Source organism: Podarcis bocagei (genome assembly GCF_964188305.1).
Source record: "Podarcis bocagei genome assembly, chromosome: 9".
NCBI lineage: Eukaryota > Metazoa > Chordata > Lepidosauria > Squamata > Lacertidae > Podarcis > Podarcis bocagei.
The window spans coordinates 22,601,280-22,618,222 of record NC_138134.1 but is presented as its reverse complement, the minus strand read 5'-3'; the positions used below and the strand labels follow the sequence as shown (position 1 = coordinate 22,618,222).

Here is a 16,943-nt window from a genome sequence, read left to right as displayed (position 1 = left end):
TAGTAGTAATATTTTAGCCCTTCCATCTGGCTGGGTTGCCCCAGCCACTCTGGGTGGCTTCCAACATATATAAATGCACAATTAAACATTAAATATTTAAAATATTTTTTTAAAAAAACTTTCAGATGTCTTCTAAAGGTTGGATAGTTACTTATCTCCTTGGCGCAGGGATCGCATAACGCCATATTTTCCAATGAAAATAGGGACGTCCTGCCATACCCTCCAACATTTCTCCGATGAAAATAGGGTCATCCTAAGGAAAAGTGGGACATTCCAGGATCAAATCAGAAACTGGGGCTGTCCCTGGAAAATAGGGACACAAAATAGGGTCTACAATGATGAGCAGCAGTGGCCAGAGGTTTTTTGGCAGAGGGTCCCCGCTCCAGGGGCATCAGTCAAACCAAGTTGGGGCAATGGTGACAAAAATAAATCTCAGTTGATCAAAGGAGAAATGGAAGGCAGCAACAGGCAATGATCTTGCCCCAACTGCTTTAAAGGTGGCAGCCCACATTACTATGTGCTTCATGATATCCTGTGCCCACCTTGACTTTCTTAGCAAGTTCTATGTTTGGCCCTAATGTTTGGACACAAAGGAGCTGCAGCAAAATGTGAATGGGTTTTATAGCGTATATTTGGAGCAGGGGAGGATTCTCTATAATTCAACAACCACTTCCTTTGGAATGCAAAGGGACTATCTCTTTGATTTGCTTGGATTGGGGGCATTTTCTAAAAATGTCTGCGGTTACAGGAGTCCTAGCTCCAAAAGGCAATACCGAAACAGGGATATATCAGCAACACATCATAACTCTCTTAGGTAAACATAAGATCTTCTAGATAAAAAGAGTTGGGCATCAAATAATGGAAGCTTTACTACAGTTACTTTGAAGTTGCTCTGAAGTCCATTGGAAGCAATTTTTGAAATGAGAATGAATTCCAGCTTTGTAGCTAGAGAAATTAGCTGCTACCTGATAGAATTCTGAAGGCTGGATGATTATTTGCCATTTACCGGTAGTCCTTATTATCTAACAAAACAGCTATTACGTTGTGGGCATTGCACATAGACTCATTGCACTAGACGTGCCTCACCTTTGCCTGCCTGCACAGCCATTACTGAGCCTTTGCTTCCAAGCCTGTTTCCTCAGAGTGAGGTATTTTAGTTATTCACACAGAAATGTCTGCCCTGCCCTTCAAAGTGCCTTTGTACCGCACCACGCTCTTGCAACAAGTTAAAATCACAATACCATATACCACACTGTAATAAAATAAAGCAATAAAATGTATTCAGCTACAACAAAGCCAGAGTACACAAACAAATGTGACCTTTACAGCAGGCACATGGCAGGCAAAAAGACAACCAAAAGACAGCCAAAGGGGGAGGGGCCAAGATGTTCCACACTATTCCAGATATTAATATTGCACAGCCTGAAACAGCAAGATGAATAAAAACCGACTCCTCTTGGAATAAAAATTGTCCAGACCCATAATTATGATTCAAACTCTTTGCTCACAGAACTTGTTCCTAAAAACAGATACAAAAACAAATGATACATCCAAATAGTTGTACGACATCATGTGTGTGTTCAACACAGATTCACTGTCTTATTAATCTGAAATAACTCCAAAAAAACCCCCTAAAATCAGAGGTCTCTCTCTCTCTGTCTCTCCCAATATAGCCTCAATTAGCCTGGAGCTGTTTTCTCTTCAGGAGAGACCTCATTATCACATCCTTTGTTCTCTGTGACTTTCAGAGAAAGACGCAAAGACAACTTACTATCAAAGATAGTGATTTGCAACTGAATAGCCAGCCCTCTCACATGACTTAAAGTTAAACACCACATGAGAGAGCAGAGAACATCCTCGGTTAATTATCAACCCATCAGATACCCAAAGAGCTCTTCTTAGCTTCAATTGAATTTTCCATGTTAACTCTTCGGCAGTACACACTCAAACACATACAGACTTATTTTCCATTTCAATGTCAATTAAACAATGATACTTAACAAACACTGTTGGGGCAGCCACTGAGAAGGCCCTGTATCTTGTTGCATCCACACTAAGTTTGACATAGAGAAAAGCCCTTCCTTCTGACGTAAGGGAGCAGGCACAATGATACGGGAGGAATTGGTCCCACAGGTACATTATGTCATGTTATGGTTTATTTATCCTGCACCCAAGCCATGTATGACTTTAAAGGTAATCACTAACACTATAAGGTATGTTCAGAAGCAAACTAGCACCTACTGCAGATGTTGCAGAACAGGTGTAACATGGGCTCATGGGTGCACGCCCACTAAATAACTTCCCTTTTCCTTCACTTTGAACCAACTTCAGCTATGAAAGACTCTTGCCAATGCGGAGTCACTCACAGTAATCAAACCTAGATGTAACTAAAGCATGTGGTATCCTGGTCAGTCTAACATCCTCAAGAAAAGGTGCAGCAGGTTTAAGCTAAGTCAAAGCACTCATGGCCAGTGTTTCCACTGGGTCAGCCAGATGTAAAGCTGAGACCAGTAGCCGTTCCAAACCCTGCACCAGATTCTTCAAGGTGAGTACAACTGGTTGTGAGGCACACAAATAGGTCTGAGACAAGGGTGGGAATTGGTTTGATGGTTGGTGATGTCACAAAAGCACAGGGGGAAGAGGATAACTACACCACCATCCTCTGCAGTTCTGAAAGGAAAATGGCATTTTTTGGACTCTCATACAGACAAAAGACTGCTTAAGATAATGTAGACAGCTAGGGAGAAACTAATAGAAATGTGGGGAACTATTATCATTAATAATGTTTTCTATAACGAGATAAGCAGAATTCGTCTAAGGGCCAGAGAATCTGCATACATGTTTTTCAGTCCCTGACTGCAACATCAAGTGATTATTTGCATGTGTAAAACAGCTGCTACAAATCAAGTACCACTGAGTGAAGTTTCACAACTGCCTCATAGGACATCAATCACAATGCTTCCCAGAAGAGGCAGTTCACACATTTCATTTGTGGCTAATCATGTGATAAGTCACTGAGTGATGTACTATATTACTGAGAAATGCATATACATGTGTGAATCAGCCCCAGGTAGTTTCAGGCCTCATCTTTTCCCAGTGTAAATAGAGAGCCTTTTTTCCCCAAGCAACAAGGACAGAAAACACACTTCAAACAGCTTCATAGGGCAGCCTACAACCCACAACCCAATATAATTGGCAAAATAAATTACTAGACCTCTCCTCTTCATCATTTTCCACAGCAATTTATAATGAGTTTCCTCATTATGTACAGAATAGGCAGCAATGAATATAACAAGAACACTAACCAAACAAGCCTGCTATATTGCCTGTTAAAATACTTGTTTAGCAATGTCAGGGGCGGGGGGAAGAAACTTTACATCTGAAATTGTATGCAGACTTACCTGGGAGTAATCAAGACCAGTGAACTCAATGGGCCTTGCTTCTGAATAAGGTCATGCTATAATGAGGCAACTATTGCATTAACTCCCTAACAATCTCCAAGCCACTTGAACTCATCAGAGTGATTAGATATATGTGTATTGCTATAGTACTATATAGGACCTTAGGGAGAAGAGTTGGTAATAAATGCATTGACAGTAATGATAATAAGAGTTGTCCTTTAAATAGGACTGAGCTGGAAAAGATGGTGATTTTTCCTGAACATTTTCACCACAACATTTGGCAATCTGAGCAGTGGGACAGCGAATGCTACAAAAGGCCGACACGTTGCAAGAATTTTCTGGGGGATATTTTAAGAGGGGAAATGGTGACCACCAGAGAGAGGTGCTTTGTAATGGTGACAACCTTCCTCATAAAGTGTGGCTTTATGAGAAATCTAAAACAACAGTTGATAGAGCTTTGAAGAGGGTCAGTAAGTTTTCTCTGCCCTCCAAACCCCTTTCCCTCTTATTTTTGTGTTGAATGTAGCCATGAAATGGGAAGCATTTTATCCAGCCTCAAGTGATGTTACACTTGTGACAGCCCATTCACACATGCAAGTTTTCACCTGATATTGCAGCTATCCAGTGATGAACATTGTGTGAGCCAGCCCATTGCTTTGCATGTTGGCAGCAGAGCCAAAGGAATGATAAATCAAAGGGAAGTTGTACAGTAATGCCATTTTTTTAAAAAATACGCCCGATCGTTTTTATTTTATTTTTAAAGAGGATTTTTTTACATAAACCTAAAGGGAAGATCAAAAATTATTCCAGATGATGTGTGTTTATTTACAGTGACTGAAGAGGAATGAACAGATATTTGTTCAAGTAACTTTGGGAGCTGACCATTCAGACTGAAACACTGCTGCAAGCTGACAGGTCATATATCCTGACAGCTCCTGGGAGCAATTCCACCCCCCATTCTGTGTTCAGGTGGCTTTTCTACCCAAGCTCATCTCCAGGGGCTGCTGTAGTTTATCATGATTCCACAGCAATACCTAAATGCAATTTCAGCACATCTCACTTCCACAGTGTTTGAGTAGTTAAAGTGACTTCTTTGGACCAGCAAGCATAAAAGGTTGCTATTTTGTCTTTGAATACACTCAGAAATTCCGCACAGGCACACTCCAGCAAATCTGTTCCTTTTTATGGAACGAGAAGCAGTAGCAGAATAAATGACATAGGACTTTAAGTTCACAACAATTTTTGGTAAATCAAGTTTGTGCTTTTTCACTTTCAGAAATCATATACTATACTTCAAATTGTTATAAAACAATCTCTTCTCTGTCCTTGTCTGGCTTCCAAAGACAAAAGTATGATTATCTTTGTCTGAAATATATCGGTGCATGAATTTAATTCAGCATTTACTAGAAATACGGTGACCTTGTGCGTTATACACTTTTATATATTGCTTAGACGTTTGTCTCGCTGTACATAACATTTTCCCCATCTGATATCGCTCATGTGGGATTTGGATTTTAGTGTTCGGTTCCCAACGATACTGCCTGGTATTGTTTTTGCTAAAATAAAAATTAACCCTCTAAGGTTATGATAGAAAGAGCCCCAGCTGTTGAAAATGCCTGAGAAGTGACATCACTTAAAGGCAGCTTCCTATGTTCCACTCGTATATATATTTATATTACCCACTGGGATACAGTGAACTGGAAAGTTCTCCCATGCAAGCCTTGCTAAAATGAATAAATAGCCAACCTTCCAGGCAGGGGTGGAGGAAGGGGTGTGTGGTGGGGGTGGGCCACCCCGGGTGTCACCACTGAGGGGGGGTGACAAAATACCAGGTGGCAATCACCGCGGGGCCTGCAGCGTGCCCAAGCCACGCATCTCTCCTGCGAGTGACATGGTGGCTTGGGTGCCCGCAGGCTCCGCGCTGCCCCAAACGGTCTGCCCGCCAACTCCCCCTCAGCTGTAGGGTGGCTGAGTGGGAGGAGGCAGGCAGACTCCTCGGAGGCCCCACAGAGCGTCCTGCCCCGGCTGGCCCCACCCCGTGGATGGTTCGCCCCGCCCCTGGGCGCAGGGCACGCACGCTCCTCCCGGCGCCCAATTGGCTTGCTCCACTGCTGCTTCCAGGTATCCTTGTCCAACAACATCTGTGGGACAACCCCTGGCTACCCCTGGCTTACCCAGCACTAAGTGAGAGCTGGGCCATAAAGAAGGCTGATCGCCAAAGAATTGATGCTTTTGAATTCTGGTGTTGGAGGAGACTCTTGAGAGTCCCATGGACTGCAAGAAGATCAAACCTCTCCATTCTTAAGGAAATCAGCCCTCACTGGAAGGACAGATCCTGAAGCTGAGGCTCCAATACTTTGGCCACCTCATGAGAAGAGAAGACTCCCTGGAAAAGACCCTGATGTTGGGAAAGATGGAGGGCACAAGGAGAAGGGGACGACAGAGGATGAGATGGTTGGACAGTGTTCTCGAAGCTATGAACATGAGTTTGACCAAACTGCAGGAGGCAGTGGAAGACAGGAGTGCCTGGCGTGCTCTGGTCCATGGGGTCACGAAGAGTCGGACACGACTAAATGACTAAACAACAACATGAAGTTTCTTCGGCAAACCCTGCCAACTCCTTCGTTCCTCTAGCCATGTCTTTGGGCATCTTTCCGCTTCACCAACCCTTCCCTCAGGTTTGTGTTTCTTAGCCCATTGCCCACTCTTCTGACAACATTGTCCTGTCAACGTTTTTTTTAAAAAAACAACAACATTGTCCATACATATACCTGTCTAAAAGGGTGGCAGTTTCTACAACATCCACATAGGAGCAACAGCTGATATAGATTGTACAGCCTAGATTTAGTGTTAGTTTTTCTTTCCTTTTTTCTGCTGCTGCTGCTGCATCACACTGTTGACTCATGTTAAGCTTGTGGTCTTCTCAGACCCCTAGATCCTTTTCACATATACAGTGGTACCTCGGGTTACAGAGGCTTCAGGTTACAGACGCTTCAGGTTACAGACTCCGCTAACCCAGAAATAGTACCTCGGGTTAAGAACTTTGCTTCAGGATGAGAACAAAAATCGCACGGTGGCGGCAGTGGAAGGCCCCATTAGCTAAAGTGGTACCTCAGGTTCAGAACAGTTTCAGGTTAAGAACAGACCTCCGGAACTAGTTAAGTTCTTAACCAGAGGTACCACTGTACTGCTGGAAAGCCAGGTGTCCCCTATCTTATACTCCCATCACACTTGTCCCTTAGCCATGCTGCCTGAGATTGGTGGGAACAACATCTCGAGGGCCACAGGCGCCCCCCCCCCTTGCCGTAGTGGCAGATCACTCCACACAGATGGCTGCCTTTCAAGTGGTAGTTGCAGCTTCAACAGAAGCCATCTGCAGCATGATCCCCAATGTGATACTTCCTCCTTCTCTTGGCAAAGCTCTTGTTGACTGAAGAGGACGGAGTCTGGCACAGAGGAAGGATATTGTTCGTCAGGGAGGCTCACCACTTGGCAGCAGCTTTGCAATCCGTCCACAATGCACCAACTCAAATGCCAATAATGAAATCCCATGATGATAGGGCATAGCACTGCTTTAAAAAGTGCTTGACTGAGATGCCCACTCGGGCCTCTGCCTTGTCCTATCGGTGCTTTTTCGTAGCGAGAATATCCTAAGTATGTACGAGGTAGCAGAAGGCAAGAGATTTCCTCGTGGTGAACTCTATAATATAATTAGTATTGGAACAAGGAACGGAGCCACAGAGTATTTGTTAAACAGAGCAATCATCCGGTGTATGGATCAGAAAAATGTTTTGGGAGTTGTTACAGAAAATCATTTAAGCCAGCAGAACTATGCACTGCAGCAGCCACGCAGGCAAACAAATTGCCATGCTAAGTACACACAAGCAGGAACATTAATATTTAGATATAAAAAAATATTGTTTTTGTTTGTATCTGAAATATGGATTTCTAAGCAGTTCGGAATGTTGCAGGAAGAAGGGAAATTGGTGGGCTATTAAAAAGGAGATATGGGGAAATCAAAACTTTTATTACAGTGGTCATAGGCTGTGTACACTCATCAGTTTGAAGTGGATTCAAGGCATCATGTGTATGTGTGTGTGTGTGTGTGTGTGTTGCATTGTCCACATGATGATGTCCTCATCCAAGTGGCTGCTTGCACTGTCCCCATAGAGGGGTACCTCAGTTTACGAACTTAATCCATTCCAGAAGTCTGTTCTTAAACCGAAACCATTCTTAAACCAAGGTGCGCTTTCCCTAATGAGGCCTCCCACCACTGGTGTCCTTCCACCATTCGGATTCTGTTCTTAGACCGAGGTAAAGTTCTCAAACCAAGACACTATTTCCAGGTTTGCGGAGTTTGTAAACCAAATCGTTCTTCAACATCTAAAGACATCTGAAGGCAGCCCTGTTTAGGGAAGCTTTTAATGTTTGATGTATTACTGTATTTTAATATTTTGTTGGAAGCTGCCCATAGTGGCTGGGGAAGCCTAGCCAGATGGGCGGGGTATAAACAAATTATTATTATTATTATTATTATTATTATTATTATTATTATTATTATTATTAAACCAGACTGTTCTTAAACCGAGGTGCCACTCTATTTATTCCATTTTTCCTCATCTACAGATTATTTCTTATTTAACAAAATGCATATACTGCTAGATTGTAATAAATGCCTCCAACGGGTTTACAAAAAGCACACACCTTAAAGTGATCAATAAAAACATTTAAAAATAGGTACTGAAAAACATTCAAAAGACGGCTAAGGAGATTAAAACACATGTCAATATTCTACATGTCAAAACAAAAATGTTTTACACAGGCACCGTGTTCAGCCACATACAGGACTGCTTTACTAAAAATGGCATGATGTACTCAGCTGCCTCCTGCTCACCTGGCTGTTGTTCTTCTTATTGTTTTTCCACTTTAAAATATCTCTACAGAATCGTTTTTGGGTGTGTGTGTTTTTGTAAGTAAAATGAGTTTCTTTAAAAATAAAATTTGTGACCACACTTGTCAGAGCTGCTTCCAGATCCTAGCTCACAGAGGATCACGCTAGCCAGCGTTCACTTTATAAAAGTCTTTATTGAGTTACAGTTTCCATTCTCAAGCTGCTGCGCTCAGCTCTACGTCTTATGGGTTAGACCGGCGAAGCTCCGTCTGAGTCCCCGCCCCCTGTGCACCAGCTTACTAACCTAGTCCTGCTCCACCTTTTCCGCCTGACCGTTCTTCTCTGGGTCCCTCTGCCCCCCGTGGTCTCTTCCTTCCGGGATTCTTCTGACGCGGACCCCCCGGACCCTCCTGTCTCCTTGCGCCGGGCTTTAGGACCTGGCTCCCTTTCCGGGCTGCTTACTGCGCCACCTTCCTGTGCATTTGAACTTGGCGCGCGCGCCCAACCTTCCTCTTTCCGCCTGACCGTTTCTTCGCTCCCCGATGGAGGTGTGGCCACTCCTGACTCGTGCCCTCCCTCCTGTTGCGAGCTGCCAGCGCTTGATACCTGGCGCCCTTCTTCTCCCCTGCTCTCTGTTGGTGACGCTGGTCCTGATTTCCAACTGCTCCCCTCTGAGCCCCCTCTGGACCCTTCTTCCTGGGGTGTCCCCCTAGGTTCCCCCCTTGTTCTGGCCACTGGTGCTCCTTTCTGTGAATCTTCTGATTCACTGGAAAGACTCGGAGATCTCGGGTCGTCGTCATCACTCATCTTTTCCTCTGCCTCCTCCCCCTCGCTCTCTGTTTCCTCCCTTGCCCTCGCCTCTGCTCCTGAACCCCTGACAACACTGATCTCAGGTGCTCAGAAGTCAGCCTCCTTGGCTTCCGTGGCTTTGGTTAAAGCTCAAAGGAAGATGCAACGAGATAACAAAAACTTCCTGTGGAGTTTTTTCAGATCAGGAAATTCAGGCAGCTGGGGAGGCTGCAGAGTGCTGGAGACATGTTTAATTTGAAGACAGAGGGAACACTCACCATCTGCAACCAGCTTGCAACAGTAAGGTAAGCTCAACCTCTCACTCACTGGAATGATAATGAAATTCTAAACTGCTCATAGGAAGAGGGAGACAAAATGGAAGGCTTCTTCATGGGAGAAGAAAAGAAATGAAAACCTGAAGGATGCCACCCGATGGAGACTCTGAAAAGTAGGGCAAGAAGTGGCTGCTCTGCTCTGCTTCCCATGAACAGCCCTGATCTTTAGCCATAACTAAGCATAAGTCTTAATTGTGGCACCTCAGCTGATCTATAGGGTTACGGCATGTGTATAGAGTCCAGAATTCAGGAAATGTGAGGTTTGTTATTTTAAAAAACCAACAACCATACTTCATGCAAACCTGAGAAATGTGCCGACCACGAATGAGAGAATGAACTAGATTTTTTAAAAAGCCAGACAAAATGTACTGGTTTAGTCTTTTTCTTTCTTCTTCAAATTTACTAAGTTCTCATGCATAAGTTAAAAGAACTGTCGCAAAGAAGATTAATGTTACGCACATCAATGCCAGCATCAAAATAGCAACTTTGGTCCAGTGTTAATAAAGACAGTGAATAATATTAGTCAGAGACTATGTTTAAATGAAATTCACTAAATCATATTCATTAACTCCAAAAAAAGATAAAGCGAGCAAATGAAAATTCATACAAGTTCAAGTCTAAAGGCAAAAAATAATTCTTTACAAAGATGATTTGTCTGCTCTGCTATCATAATTTTCCCTCACGAAGAGGAGACATCTTATTCTAATTGCTTTTTCAGCCTGCTTGAAACAAAGAATTCTGTTGCATTTGAAAACTAAATTTTGCTTATGCCAGCTGGTTTCAAAAGCATATTAAATTTTCAACATCAAAGGCTTTACTTAACAGTTTTTAAAATCCTTAAAATAACGTTTGTTAACCATTTGCTTTGCAACAAGCAAAATAATTAATCTATCCAGCAAATTGCTTGTGTTCAGAGAGGCTGGTTTAATAAAAACAGCTTATTTCTTAGAAATATCAAAGGTGCCTCTTATTTTCACCTGTTTTGTGTTTTTTGGAGGGAGGGATCCTATTACTACCAACAACAAAAAAATCAAGCAAATTTGGAGATTCCGAAGCAAAACACCCTATTCTCTGATTTTTGCTCATACTTGCTCACTGTTCATGACAAATAGTTCACCTGAAACATTTTTCTTGGTTACCCGTGAAAATCTTCTCAAAGTGGGTTGAAAAGAAACACGCAAAACTTCAGTTTCTGTTCTAATAACATCTTGTTCTAATATCCCCCAGTACTGATCTGTATTTCTGGATATTGCAGGCAGGGAATAGAGACTGTTACCACGATAACAGAAATCTATATGGTTGCAAGAACCTGTGTCTAGTAGTGACAGTGGCAAATTTTAGAACTGAGGGAGTTCAGAACGATTCAATATATTGGGCTAGGAAACACAGGATGATGCAGATCCATGTAGCGCAGTCATAAAATATGGTGCTGAGCATGCTTAGAAGCATCAAGACCTTAAGGATTAGGCCTCAAAGGCCTATTATTGTCTTTGCCATCTCCCCTCTCAACAGGTAAATTTGCATGATAAAAGGCAGAAGAGTGTCAGGGAGGTTTGGGGATGCTGAGTTCATCTGGGTGTATCTTTCATGCTTTTCTTAGAAAATAAAGTAAAAAGAGAGAGAAAGAGAGCTGGATGGCATCTAAACCACTGAGCCTCTTGGGCTTGCCGATCAAAAGATCGGCAGTTCGAATCCCCGCAACGGAGTGAGCTCCCATTGCTCTGTCCCAGCTCCTGCTAACCTAGCAGTTCGAAAGCACGCCAGTGCAAGTAGATAAATAGGTACCACTGCGGTGGGAAGGTAAACGGCATTTCCGTGCGCTCTGGCACTCATCACAGTCCTCCGTGTGCCAGTAGTGGTTTAGTCATGCTAGCCACATGACCCAGAAAACTGTCTATGGACAAACGCCGGCTCCCTCGGCCTGAAAGCGAGATGAGCGCTACAACCCCTTTGAGTGGACCTGACCAACCAGGGGTCCTTTACCTTTAAAAAAATAATTAAATACAAGAGAACTTCAGGATGTGGGTGGCAGCAAAAGAGAGCTCATCCATCACTCATTTCCAGTGGCATCCCTCATATGATTTACTGGTGCACCACACGGAGTATTGTATAGCTTTATCTGCTGCTACAGTAATCCCAAGAGTCCTTTCATCCATGATGTTTCTTCTACAGAGACTTTTTCCTGGGAAAGCAGGGCTGTAGCTCCATGGTAGAGCACCTGCTTTGCATGCAGAAGGTCACAGGTTCAATTCCTGGTAACTCTGGGAGGTCCCCATGTCTGCAACCCTGGAGAGCCATTACCAGTCAGTGCAGACAATACTGTGCTAAATGGACCAATAGTTTGATGATGGATGTTCAAATATGTCAATTTCAGTTTCACTCAATTTCTCGTTTTTCCAGTCTTCAGCTCGGTCCTCCACCTTTTCACATCAGTTTGTGATATATATATTTTTAAGCCCTCGTGAAAATTCATTGGCATTTTGGAGTTAATTTCTCCTTATATATACACATTATTGCATGCAATGGTGCCTAATTTTGGCAAAGAGATTTCCTGTAATATAATAAAATTTGTACATTATTTTGAGTAATATGCACATTTATATGCACACTTTACTCTTCTATGTGCCTTTTCGTACACATTATTTGGCTGGAGGTTGGCATTGCTAAATTCAAATAACGATGGCTGTGTTTCAGTTCCCATATTGTTTGGGAAAGTGCAAATTATGTAAGTTCATCTTTAAATTTAAACCAAATCAAATCCCTCCATCTCTGTGTCTGACTCAGTAGAAGACCTCTCCCTTGTTCCTAAACTTTACATTAATGCATAGCTTTTAGTCAACACTGTCAATATATCTGATTTGCCGCATATCTGGAAGCTTCAGCAAGCACCAACTGTGGCTTCCAAATGTGTGAATTCATTGCAGAGTAAATGCTGGCACAAATGTTTGTTTGTCCCCCCCCCCCGTACACCAATGCATGTCCCTTATAGGGGAAATGAAATAACCCACAGGACTGGGCTGTTACTGTTTGGCATCCATGGAAAATATTTCTTCCTTGCACAAAATGTCACACAGAATAAATCAGGAACGAACAAAACCAGTTTCAGTTGTCCTTACCGAGATGTTAGTATTCACATTGTCTTCCCGTAATTGGATTTTGCTTAACGAATCCTATTAACACACAGGTTAAAAACCTAACAAAGCAGAAGAGTTTAAAAGCAAGTCCTCAAAATCTCCTAATGACTGTTACTTAGGCATCATTTAATCCATACCATTTTGGGGAGGAGTTTGACTCATCAGCTCAACTAATCTTTGCTTCTCATGATGCTCTATCTCATAGCTCAATAAAATTAATGCATTGCATAAAAACTGCAGCAATAACTTCATGTGTGAACTGACCTTGATCTCCAGTCATCTTTGAAGTTTTCCTTGAAAGGGATATTGGACTGGACAAAGCTGAGGTCCTGCCTATCATCAGCTTTCTATCCTTCCGGGTTTTCCCTGACATTTTGCAGATTAGGCAAAATTCACCCCATGCCAATTTTGCACCCTAAAACCAGGACATATCAGGAATTTTCCTGACATATGGCAAGCCCCACTGGCTCAGCTGAAAGGCCAACAACTTTCCTCTTCTTGAATTCTTTTCATTCCAAGTGTTTGCTACCAGAACTTCGTAACTAAATAAGTTTGTTTTATCCTTATTCCTTCCAATGCCTTTTCCTTTCGTGACATGTCTTTTAGGTTGTATACCTGAAACAGGGACTGTCTTATTGCTGATATTTTAAAGATACTTCGGGAGTCTTTGAGGGAATAAAGAGCAGTGTAAAAATGCTTTAAATAAATAAATGACTATTTTTCTCTACACTTGTCAGTGATGTGGAGACGGAAGATTTTGTAGGCTACCCACAATTTGTCTTCCGCACCAGTTTCCATAGTTGGTAATTTTATGACATCTGAAAGACTCTCACATTTCTGAGTACCTTCTTTGATAATCATTAATTAAATAGGGAACCATTTTTCTGCTTTTACGTGTTCTCCCTATTAGGAGTATTAAACATAAGAACAACTATACCTGTCAAACTCTAATTAAGTCTGAAGTAATTTTGTAAATAGCAGAATTCTCTGAAATCCATTTCCATGAGTGCAACTGCCCTTTTTATGTTCTCTGGGGAAAAGTCATTATGTATTTGATGGAATAACATAGACTGCATGCCCATTTTTTCTTACTAATTTTATTTCCATCAAAAGAAATTTAGAAATTAAAGATGAATGTGTAGGCAGAGAGCTTTGAAACTTGCCAGAAGTTTTTTGAACTACTGATTACAATGATCGGAAGAATTGTGTGTGCATGCATAGTGTGGGCCAGACAATACTGGATAACTTTTTAATGTTTGGAGTCCTGTTCCTTTAAAAGTTAGAAGGAATACTTCAGTGGTGCAAACTGTCACGTTGCACTCATTTACAGATTTTTTTGAGGGGGAAGATGCCCTTTCCGAAATTGTCTCTTCTGCACATAGGTACAGAAACTCCAATATTTTAAAAAATGACTCAACCCCAGTTTGCAATGTTTTCTCTTTGGATATTTGTCCTGTATTTCATCAAATCATGGAATTGTTGGGAGTTGGGAGGGATACCAAGGGATACCAATGCAAAAATCACAACAGGGCTAATGAACACATGATGCCGTATGCTGGAATAAAAGACGAGGTTATGATGTATTTTGATGAATTATCATGCACTGCTGTCAGGCTAAATGGCAGGTTATGAGTACAGTGGTACCTCAGGTTACAGACACTTCAGGTTACAGATGCTTCAGGTTACAGACTCCGCTAACCCAGAAATAGTACCCCGGGTTAAGAACTTTGCTTCAGGATGAGAACAGAAATTGTGCTCCGGCGGCGCGGCGGCAGCAGGAGGCCCCCATTAGCTAAAGTGGTACCTCAGGTTAAGAACAGTTTCAGGTTAAGAACGGACCTCTGGAATGAATTAAGTTCTTAACCAGAGGTACCACTGTATAAGGAATGAAAAAAACAACTCTCCTTAGAAGAACAGATGTCCCTGGAACTCGTTGTTGTTGTTGTTGTTTATTCAATTTATATACTACCCTATAGGGGGTCTCAGGGCAGTTCACAAAATAAAATCAAGATATAAAACTACAAAATACATAATAAAAACAACAACACAATAGCCCCCCTCAAAAAAAATCCCACACATTTTAAAAGGGCATAGGATGTAAATCAGATCAGCCAAAGGCCTGGTTAAAAGGGAACATTTTTGCCTGGCGCCTAAATGTGTATAATGAAGGTGCCAGGCGAACTTCTCTGGGGAGAGCATTCCACAGGCGGGGAGCCACTGCAGAGAAGGCCCATTCTCGTGTTGCCACCCTCTGGACCTCTCGAGGAGGAGACGCATGAAGGAGGGCCTCAGAAGATGATCTCAGGGTCCGGGTAGGTTCATATGGAAAGAGGCGGTCCTTGAGGAATTGCGGTCCTGAGTCATTTAAGGCTTTATAGGTCAATACCAGCATTTTGAATTGGGCCTGGAAACTAATTGGTAGCCAGTGCAGTCGGACCAGGATCTATGTAATATGCTCGAACCATCTTGCTCCGGTTAGCAACCTGGCTGCTGAATTCTGCAGCAGCAGAAGTTTCCGAACCATCTTCAGAGGCAGCCCTACATATAATGCATTGCAGTAATCTAACCTTGAGGTTAGATTCATAGAATAAGAAGATAACAACACATCTAAATGTTGAATCTTTATAATGAGTTTCCCACAGGCATCTGGCTGCTGTGATAACAGGATGCTGGACTAGATGGGACATTGGCCTGATCCAGGAGCATAGCTGTCAACTTTTCCCTTTTCTTGTGAGGAATCCTATTCAGAATAAGGGAATTTCCCTTTAAAGGGGGGAAACATTGACAGCTATGTCCAGGAGGCTCTTCTTATGTCCCCTTTTCTTTGAATTTTGCTGAGGAAAGGCCGGTAGGATCTGAGACATGCTGGAATAATAAATACCTCTTTTATCCACATTATTACTTTCTGCTTCTACTCCCATTTCGTTAGAACTCCCCTCCCTACTTTCTTGAAAGCAGTAGTCAAAGCAAAGGAAATCATTTCCATAAAATGTTTATGTGATTGGGATGTGTTTTTCTTCATTATTTGCAGAGGGATCTACACAGATAACCGCACTGAAAATAGCTCAGGAACCTGATGCAGAATTAACAGCTACGTATCCTGATTCTTGGGAGTCTGATTACTCCCAATATGCTCTGTCTGCATATTTTTAAATAAATATATCGCAAGGACGCTGTAACTCTGTAGTTCTCTCTCATCCAAAGGAAACTAGACCATCAAGTTCTAACCCTGCTCTGGAAAGTGAGAAGTACTTGAGACTATCAATTTTCTAAAAAATAAAACCAATTGGCTTTTAAAATTCATAGATATCGATGGATTTTGCCATTTCCCTTAAAATTGTCATTTCTCAAACATATCATTTCTGGGGAAACATGGTCTTCAGTTTAACATGCATTCCTTGGCCTATTTAACTGTTGTAAATATTGATGTTGCCCTTCAGAGCTGGAGAAATTTAAATCATAGAATCATGAAGATGAATCGGCCAAATTCTAGAATTGAGGCATGAAGGATTCAGTGTGCTGTAGACGTAGATGGTGGGGAACCTATGAGCCATTGAGCTAACTAGACCCACCAGGTTTCCCCATTTGGTCTACGATACCATTATGGTCAAGCCACACCCACCTGCTCTACACCTGACATCATATTTAACATCAGGGTGGGGCAGGTAGAAACCCAGCTAAGCCAAAAGGACACCAGGGTTTAGCTGATCTGCAAAACTCCTGCAAAGCACTTTGCAAAATAGCCCTTTGTAAAGGGCTTCTCAGGACCCAACAAAGCGCTCTGCAAGACCATGATGTGATGTCAGGTGATGGACAGGTGGTCAGCTCCACCCGCCAGTCAATCCTAGCCCGCGAGGGCTGGGGGGATATAATGAGAGAGATGATTTGCAGAATGAAAGAAAGGACACCCGCACAACCCTTCAGCTGCTTTTAAAGAGAGGTGAGTGGAATAACAACAAAGTCCCATATCCCACCCATGGAAGTTTTACCAAAGTCTCCTCTCCCCTTTGATAATTTCCAAATGCATTTTCCTTTCTCATTAATTGGTGGCTAAAAGTTGAGGAAATCTTTGGCACAGCAGCAGTCATCATGAATTTTTTAGAGCTTGATGGAAAAATTTCCCCCTCCTAAATCTGTGTGGGTCAGGTTCTTAGTCAAAGAACAGGAGCATCTTCTTCAGTCTTTGGCAATCACTCGTAGCCGAGTAAGATTGTCTTCCATAAACACGGTTTTAACAATGAGTCCATAAGTGACTGTGGAGGCCAATTCTGGATCCACACGTCCTTCCACAGTGGGAACATTGGTTTCCGGGCGGGGGTTGATCACTGTGTGGATTTGCCAAGTGTGCCTTCCTCCTAGCACATTTCTCCCTTGCATCATGAGTTCGAGTGTC

The 16,943-nt window shown here is 42.5% G+C and overlaps 1 long non-coding RNA gene across 25 annotated transcripts in view; it reads right to left on the bottom strand.

Moving 5' to 3' along the window:
• Nucleotides 1–16,943, bottom strand: part of LOC308595157 — a 231,853-nt gene that overhangs the window by 47,950 nt on the left and 166,960 nt on the right. The window lies entirely within an intron of this gene.